General features: G+C 37.5%; 1 pseudogene; it reads right to left on the bottom strand.

The window, feature by feature from the left end:
- Positions 1-1,625: 1,625 nt before the first annotated feature.
- Positions 1,626-3,007, bottom strand: LOC115863764 (microspherule protein 1 pseudogene; annotated as a pseudogene).
- Positions 3,008-9,954: the final 6,947 nt, after the last annotated feature.

Below are 9,954 nucleotides of genomic sequence, written 5' to 3'. Positions count from 1 at the left end.
TATGTTTCTTTATTATGTGCCCACATGTGAGCCATATTTTTGTCTTTTATTGTTTTATTGTTGTTGTTAAGCTGTTTACTATGAAAAGTGAGAACAGATTGAAGAGCAGAAGTTGTCTTTGTCACGTTTTAGAGTTTTAGCTTTCACATTTATATCTATAATCCACACAGAATGTACATCTAGCTGTGGTGTGAGAAGATATCTGTCTTTTATTTTCCTTCTAAGGGATGAATTTTCTCAGTTTAATGCTGCTGTTCTTGACCTACATATTTCCATATATATGTGGAACAATTCCTTCAGTTTTCTAATATGTTCCTTTGTTTTCTTTATCCCTGTGCTAATTTTATACTATATATCTTTTTACATATTTTGTAAAGCAATTTTCTCAGTATAATTCTTCTTTTAATTGTTGTTAATTTAAGAACTTACGTCAAAGATTTATAAAAGATTTTTGAATTTTACACACCCACAACTACAGACACAAACACTTATTAAAATTTTTATTAGAATCCCTTTAAGTGGAACAAATTATATAATCATGATATAGATGTATCCTTTTCATAAATATGATATCCCATCCATTTATACATGGTCATTTTCATATATTTTAATAAAACATTTAAATTTTTCCCATAACTTTTATATATGCTCTATTAGTAGTTTGACACTTTATCATTTTTTGATAATTGTATGCAGTGTCTTTGTTTCTATTATGTATTCTAATAAGTATTTGCTACTGTAAAGGAAAAATAACAATGCACTCTACCATCTGTGGCTGCCATCATATTAAGTAATATGTTCAGGATTTTAAATACTAATTTTAGAATATTTTAATGTTACCTTTGGGTGAGAGGAGAATGATGCTAGGGAAGTTTGCAAAAGAATTTCCAACCATATGTAAAATGTCTTCTTTCTTTATAAATTTAAACAATTTAACCAAATTACTATATTCATTAAATTATCATCCATATGTTACTATTTGTTTAATATATCTTCAATAATGTGTTCTTAAAAGTGGAAGAGTAATATTTTAGTTTACATGAGGGTTTAAAAGTGTATCATTCATAATAATAGTCTAAAATGAAGTAAATTATTATATCCCTTTCTGAATTTTTGTATATGTTTTCTATTATATAGGTTCTTCATTGAAGGGTATAAATAAGGCTACTTATGCATTTGCAGTGTCACAAATGTGGTAACTATAGTTGAATGAAATTTAACCTTAGAGGTAAACATATCCGGTTCTAGTTTTTTTTTTTATTGGAACTCAGTGCTTTGTATTTACAAAAGAAAAATAATAAAGGAAAAGTCTGAAGCTGATCAGCTGGAGACACGGGGCAAAGGTGGGAATCTGGGGGAAAAGGTAGCGTCCTCTGCAGGGAGAGAAGGGGAGGGGCTCCGACACCAAGGAAGCCTGAGGGTCCCAGCCTCTAGGGGCTTCCCCAGGGCCAGCCCCGCCCCCCCCCCCCCCCCCCCCCCCGCAGAGGCTCAGATCGAGGGGCCAGGAGCTGAGTCAACCACAGCCCCCTCTGGTTTTTCCAGGAGCCTGAGTTCCCAGCTCCAGGGGTCTGGGATGGCAGGGGAAACTGAGGCCAGAGAGAGCCCATGGGTCCTGCCACCACTTCTCACTGTGGCATGATCTTGGCAGCCTCGGCCAGAATAAGGGCAATGAGGTCCCGGTTGATGAGGAAGACGAATCGCAGGCTGGCAATCTCCACCACGGAGTTGTTGCTAAGGCGCCATTTGGAGCCACACAGCACAGGTCGTCCATCGATGTAGATGGGCCGCCGGCCCTCACTGGCAATGAAGTCACCATCTTTTTTCCAGCTTGATGACACCTTGCTTCCGGGAGATCTTCCAGGCTGGACCCTCCAGAGACAGGTCCACGTCAATCTGGTTACCCTCGGTTGCTCTGCCTAGGGTGATCTTTCTCAAGCGCCTCAGGCACCGCACCATGCGGCCCCGCAGCACTGCCAGGGTCTGGCTGTCAAAGTCTGGAGAGCTCATGCCTGTGATGCTATCTACTAGCACCTGCCACTTACGCGGTTCCTGTTCCAGCTGCCGAATCTCTCGTTTCTGGAGCCGGTCAGCCACCGTCAGCTCATGGTCTAGGACTTCATCTCACATGTCCTTGAGCTTTACTGTCGTCAATCAAGTCCTCTGCATCTGAGAAGTTCAGCACTTGGTCCCACTTGGGCAGCGACTGCACTGTCTGGTCCTCCAACAGGTGGACCTCCAACAGGCAGCTTCATGAGCTGCCAGTGGGCCTGTAGAGTCTTGGCAGTAGGGGCCAGGTAGAAGGCATCAGGGCGTCTGTGCAGCAGGTCCTGGAAGTCTCCAAGGTGGGCTGGCTGGCCGATCTCGCTTTGCTCAGCAGCTGCTCTTCAGCCTTGCTAAACAGGGCCTTGCTCTGGATGGTGGCAACAGCCTCTGAGTGCAGCAGTGGGTCTCATGGCCTGGCAGGCCAGCTTGGAGATGACAGGATCGTAGAGCAGGGCGTACCGGTGCTGCTGGGTGAAGTGGCGGCTGAACTTCACGCCCAGGTGGACAGATGTCAGGTCATTGGTCTGCAACATGGCATCGATCAGCAGGAGGTCGTCCGCAGGCTTCCAGCAGCCCAGATCCTTGATCACCTGGAGTGGCTGTTTGCTCTTCTTCACCCGCTTGGTGAGTCCAGGGGCTGGGGCTGGGCTGGGTGGCACAGGGACGATGGGGACCTTGGACACCTTCTTCTTCTCATTGGAGGAGGGAGGGTTCACTCCCCAAACAGTGCCCTGGTTCCACCCCACTGGCCCCCTTCTCCCGGGTAGAGGACTTAGCCAGGCTGCTCTCCACCAGCTCATCATCAAACTTCTTTCTCTTGGTGAACCTGGAGGTGCTTCTCCGTTTAGGGATGGTGCCAAAGCCTGTGAGGAGGCCCGCTTCTGCCAGTGCCATCCTCATCCTCTGAGCAGCTGGCAGTGCCTGATGCCATCAAGGGTGAACCTAGCAGTCCCTGAGAATCTTTGTAGATCCTCTTACAGTCCCAAAGCCACTTGCTCCAAACCACAGGGCTAGAAGGAAGGGTCCCACAGGTTCATCCAAGGATTCTGACCAGGTGAACTTAGAGGCTGAAAGGAGATTCATTCCTAGGCTGCCAGCTCCAACAATTTCTCCATGGCGATGATGGCAGCAGCCGCAGGGCCAAAGCCGGCTTCCTTGAGATTCGTCTACTTCCCTGGTTCTAGTTTTGACTGCACTGTTGTTTCCATGTAACCATGCCCAAATTCTTTAACTCTACATGGCTTGACTTAGTAAATTAGAAATAACAACGTTTGCTTTATTTCAATGAATTTACCTAACAATAATATGGTACAACATATATAATTTCTGTGTCTATAATAATAAACTGTACAAAGTAAAATTAATGTAATATTGGTACTTTGCAGAGCTCAGTTCAGTAAACATTTATTGAGTGCATGCTATGTCCCAGGTACAGAATTTGGGATAACAACAACAACAAAATCATAAAAGGAGTATGTGTTTTGGCTTAAGGTGCTTACATTCAAATCCTTTTAAAAGTTTTGGGGTGAGTGTTCCATTAAGAACACCTACTCATGGTTTCTAGGGCCTTAATCTTACAATCCTTCTCAGTGTTGACAAATGATTTTGTGAGTCTGTTAGCATGAAAAGTTCTTATTTAAATTAAAAACAACAGATTTGTATATTACTATTTTAGCAAAAGATGTTGGTATTCCTAAAAATTGAAACAAGACATTCAGTAAACTTAACTATTATGTGAAATAAATTTTATCTGATGGTGGGAAAAATCTAAAATACTATAGTAATCACTTAACTCATGACTTATATCATTCTTCCCCCTCCTTGGTTGAGTGTCCTTTCTCTGCACACAAGGTCAACATAACAGCAGTCAGCTAGCGAGTTGAATAGTAAAGATCAGACTATCTTTGCATAGTTTCTAAATTTAGCTTTCTAATCATTATAACTTTTCATCAGTTATAGCTCTGAATCTTTGGTTTTGATTGACAAGATATTTTATTTTTATATAGTAATATAGTAAAATATATAACATTATATATTATATATATAATTTAGTAATAACTTTAATGCCTCTATATGAGAGCTAAACTGTGCCTCAAATTTCAGAAATTATTACTAACTGAAAACCAATCACAACCACATATGTCCCATAAGAATCTCAATATGTACGTCCGAAGTCTAAACTCATTTTAGTTTTCCTTAAAAAATATTTCATGTCTAGTGTTTCTTATCATCACCCTATAGTCACTTTAGTTAGAACCTGGATGGTCATGAGTGCCTTTCCTTCCCTTGGCTCCTAAACGTAACTTTAAATCCCGTGGGTGCTCAATTCTAAATATCTTCTTCAAATATTTCTATTTATTTCATCCCCACTGCCCCTGTCCTACTCAGAGCTCCTGTCAAGTTTCACTTACAATAACACTAATGTCTTAATAGGTTCTCTGCCACCTTCCTGTACCGCCGCATTTAGTCTTTAGCATTGCAGTTAAAATGAGTTTAGTGTGTGCATTTGCCCTTGTTTCAACCTACTGTGATCTTTCAGACTCCCCAGGAGATATAAAAACTCTTTGTGATTGGGTCCAGCAAAGCTGTCCAGAATCATCTTGCAAACTATATCAGAGCCAGAATAAGCTACTCGTAATAGCCTGGACATAAGACTACCCCATATACTGTGTCTCTACCTGAATTGCACATGCCTTTTCTTTCATGGAAATTTCTACAAAGCCTTTTGCCATTTCTTAAAACAGTTTCTCTCCTCTCTACCTCAATAATGTTTTGCTTACACCCCAAAAAGAGCACCAACAGGATTCCATTTGATTTCTTCGTTTTGTTTGGAATCCGAGATGATGAGTCTCTGCAGGAATTCATCTTTCTTCTTTAGCTTCTTACACAGTGCTTTGAGCATATACGTAGATATTTGCTAACTGTATACATTAATGAATATGTATTGTGTTTTCTATTGTGTGCTGTGTTTTTAAATTTTATTTGAATAATCTTTCTCTCTCTCCCTCCCTCCATCTATAGCTGTGGGTATATGTTTACATAAGTAATGAATAGTTTATTATACCACAATATAGAAATAAATGGGATTGCTATAATGCAAACTTCATTTAGATCCCATTCTAGGAAAGACTTTGTAAAACAAACAAAAGACATAGTACATACCAAATCATGAGTTTCTGCATTTCTTAATATACATTGTGAGCTCTATGTATATGGCAGGTAAACCAATTATTCAGAACATCTGGCCTCATCTCATATTGCATATACTTGCTATAATGTATGTAAAACAGAAACAGTAAAAGTGAGTGTAACACACTCATTTTTGTGCGCATTCTTTGTGCACAAATGCAAGTCTGGCTCATGTTTATACCTCAGCGATTTTTGAAAGAAGATTAATGACATGAATATTTGCAAAGAAAATGTCTATGTGACCTACATTGGTGTGGTTCTTGAATATCAGTGTCACAGTGCTTTGCAATGGCTGCCATATTGCCACACAGCCCTATTTTATGGAGGTGACAAGCTGTCACATGTAAGGTTTATTTCTATTACTTCTTTTGCTGCTTTAATTCAGTCTATTTTCAGTGTCTTTTCCTTTTCATATGTTAATTGCGTTTTGAACCAATTAACATATCTAACAAATCCTAGAATTAATTTTTCAATTCAGACTGAGGCATGTATTTCTACTGAAATGTACTAGTCTTTTTTAATAGTTCAGTTTCCATTATTTACCTACATTTTGGAACAAGGTTATGCCTATAGTTACTCACTTTGTTGCCCACTCTGGCTTCACTCAGTGGCCAATTTTAAGAACCAGGACTTTACTACAATTGCAAAACATTCTTGTTAAGCTCTGTCTCTTGAGGCAATCTCTAATATTTCCTGAAAAGTTAGATTTTTGTACAAATATCATTGTGAATTCAAATGAGACAGTCTTCTTTTAGGTCATAGGAGTGGGGCTAGAGCTATGAAGACGTGTATGAAAGGGATTTGGGGCAGGAACATATGGTTACATTTTTTGTCTGAGATGTCAGGGCTGGCAGGAATAAATAACTGCATCTATGCTTCACATAATACAAATATTATTTTATAAAATTGTGATGAACAACTGCACACATACCAAAAATCATTTAGTTTCATAGAAAGCCTTTTATATTCATTTGGACTTATCAAGGATTTTATATTTACCATTCAGAGATATTTTCTTTTTTTCAAACTTGAAACATAGCTTAAAGACAAAATAGTTCAAAATCTGAAGATTATGGAGTTGAATCACCTATAGCAGAGAGTTTTTAGATTAGCATTTGTTTACTTATTATGCATCCTATACCATTGTGATTTTATTCAGATGTGAATAAAAAATAATGTTTGTTTACTGAAAATCTAAGTCTCTCTCAAACAATTTAAAGATCCACAAATATAAAATCTAAAATATATGAAAGCATAATAGACAATGTTCTGTTCACTACCCAGTCTTCATTACATCAGGTAAAATATGATCAATTGCAAACAACAGAAAATCCAACTCACACTGACAAATGACAAAGGATATTTAGGTACGTGCCTCATATTCTCACAAAGAACAGGGTCCACAGAAATGATCTTTTCCAACTCACAAATCACTAAAGACCCAGATTATTTTAGAACAAGTGACCACTCAAGATCACTGAAATTATCTCATCTCTGAACTCTTCTAGGTGCTACCTTCATCCACAGGCTGGTTTATATGCTAGTAGTAAAATTGATGCTGCAACTTAAGATCTCACATTCCTTTTACACACTGTCCAGAAGAGAAAACTTCATTTTTTCCAACCATTAACCAATGTTCTGCGCTTGATTCCATTTAGAATAATTTAGGATCAGATTCTGAAGTAAAAACGTTGCGAAAAGATGTGCCATCATGGTCCTTCTTGGAGCTGGGAGATGGAATCAAACTCACTCATACTACAAGGCTGCAAAACAATGATGTAGTAGCAGATGAGTGAAGCAGACAACAGTATCCACTGTCTTCCTACGGTATAGAGACACGGTATTTAAAGATAAGTCACTGTAAAAGTCTGAGATAGTTGTCAATCAGAACCTCTCTCTAAATATTTTATTGTCGATTATTTTCAAACTGCAAAAGCAATAAATGGCCATTGCAACAAAACAAACCACACAAATGCAGACAACTAATCTGCGTATTTACTCCAATGCAAACCTTTACCCTATCAAGTCAAAAAAACATTTCAAAAGTGGATTTCCAGACCAACCAGAGATGTGACTAAAAATTATATTCAGTTGTATATTGAATTATATTCAATATACATCTATTTTTATGAAAAAAATACCCTCCCTGTTCCTTTTTATAAATTTAGTCTATTATTTTTGGCTCTTTTATTGAGAAGTAAGATCTATGTAGAGAAAATTGGAAAATGTAAAAGTCCAGTGTAATATGGATTACTTAAAATCATACCCCTTCTCCAAAAAGAAGAACCCCTCCCATATCATTATCACCTAAGATAAGAAATAGAACCCCAGAAGCAATCCACTTTCTCCCACCAAACATAAATCCATCACTCTCCCTAAAGGAAATCACTATCTAGGCTTAAAGTAATCACTTCTTTCTTTCCAAGATTATATCTGAATATGCATTACATTAGAGCTTTATTTTGTCTACTTCCAAACCTTTTATAAATGAAAATATACATTAAGTATGCTTTTGCCTCTTTATTCTTTAACTTATACATTTATTAGATTCATGCATTGAAGACATATATTGCTATAGTTTATTCATTTTCCATGCTGCACAGCATACTACTGAAAGAAACTATCATATCTCTAGCTATGACTAGCAATACATGAAAAAGTAGAAATTCCACCACTGACTGTACCATGCGTGATTGGTGCTCATCTCTGTGAACCCAAAACACATCCTGAGGAGAAAAGTGCTTTTAGGAAGCTGCATTTGACAAATTCAGAGCCCTGTGATTAGTGATGCAGCTTTGTTGTGGTTCCCTATTAATAGCATACTTTGCTAATTATGAGTAAAGCTCAGAGTTGAATAAGGCTTGTGTATCGTGACTCTGGAAATTCAGCCCTTTGTAATGGTGCCAAAATTAAAACAATAACTAATATTTATAGTGGTTTTATATGAAGTAACTTGAATAATCATAACAACACTAGAGTTTAGGACTACTATAATCTCTGTTTTCTAAATAAGGAAATGGAGAGCTTAGGTAACTTTACCAATGAAGCATAGCAACTATGGACTGGAAAGTAAACCAAAACATCTGGCTTCAGAGTCTATCTCCAGCAGTGTACTATAGTATTGCTAGAATGCCTTACATTTTGTGTTGTTCAGTATAAGAGAGAAAAACCTGTGGAAATATAATTTGTGGAGGAACTTGCAACATTGACCAAAAATTTCTTTTTTCAGTTGTCCTGGGTCTTAAGATGGAGTGGTTTGAATGGGAAGAGTTGTCATGATTAGAATTATGACATAAAGTTATTTTAATTCATAGGATAAAGTAAATATACATATACCATCACATACTTTCTATTTATTCTATATCTGGAATTAAAATTAATTTTCATATACTCTAGTGGTTCACAAAATAGGTCAATATGCAAATTAATATTTTTCATTGTTACTTTGACTTTTCACTTAACCTGAAATACCACACAACTTGTTCTACTGTACATGGAAGTTCTGGGTATATGAACAAACAAGAATATATAAAAATAATAATTATCTAGGCCTAAGCTTTACTTTTATTCTTCTTCTATGTCTCCTTATATTTTATTTATGTCTGTAGTTACAAATTTTAATGATACAATTACCTTGTCTTCCTTTACACGTAATCACCTGCTGTCTCATTCTCAATATCCCGATGACTTTTCTGCTCTAGACCTATCGTGATGATGGCCCTGCCGTAATGTTCATCTCCACTTGATCTTATTCAGTCTCTTTCTTCTTTTTCTTTGTCCATATTTTGGTTCTCTGTCTTACGATCTAGCTGTTTGGCAAACTGTCTTGTATAAAAATGTGCTCTTTATCCAGTTAAGATTTATAATCTCAAAAGCACAGATTTGGAAGAAATTCTTAAAGGTCTGTTCATGCAGACATGTGTCCAATATTTTATCCTGGTTCTTCATGAGTTAAAAATCACAATTTTATACCAAGACTGGTTCTTGTATCAGTCAGGGGCTTAGCAGCAAACAATTCACACTTGTAAAGTAATTGAGACAAATTTAATAAGCAAAAGTTTTAAAACTTATGAACAAGGTTTAAGACTACCAATACGATATCCTAAGGCTATGAAATAAGGGAAATTTTACCTTCCTTAGCCCTGAAAATATAGGGTAAGGGTTCGTTCTTCCCACCCCCGATCTCTTTCTGGAGTTTCTTATTTTCCAAATCCCAAACGTAAACCAAAGGATTAGGGAGTTTAGTCAGAACAGAACTGTTTTCTGGGACACAGACCATGATGGTGATGTATGGATGGTGGAGTTGGAGCAGATTGCAGAAGGTTTCCAAGAGAAAGATTGAAGTCCTTTATACATTTCTAAAGTTAGAAAAGTGTATGGATGAAGAAAGTGACAGTCCTTTTCGGTGTGTACCATTTCGTGAAGAATGTTCTCTAGTTCAAGTTTGAGCCAGTTTAGATATCATGCTGTTTTGAAAATCTGCTTACCTTATAGAATAATTATACTCTAAGAAACAGTATCATTGAAGAGATGAACAATTTTCAAACATTACAAAGCTAGCACACACACAGTGTGACCTATTTCTAATAATTATTGAACATTTTCATTACGTGGTAGGAGATTTTGAGGCATTGCATCACTACACCAATGTAAATTGCAGTGCTGAGACTTGAAGAAGATGAATAATTCTATTGCTCTTTGGAGAGGTGTTTCTATAGATAT

The sequence above is a fragment of the Globicephala melas genome, chromosome 5, assembly GCF_963455315.2.
Source record: "Globicephala melas chromosome 5, mGloMel1.2, whole genome shotgun sequence".
NCBI lineage: Eukaryota > Metazoa > Chordata > Mammalia > Artiodactyla > Delphinidae > Globicephala > Globicephala melas.
The sequence above is the reverse complement of the archived record's forward strand: the minus strand, read 5'-3'. Positions and strand labels throughout refer to the sequence as shown.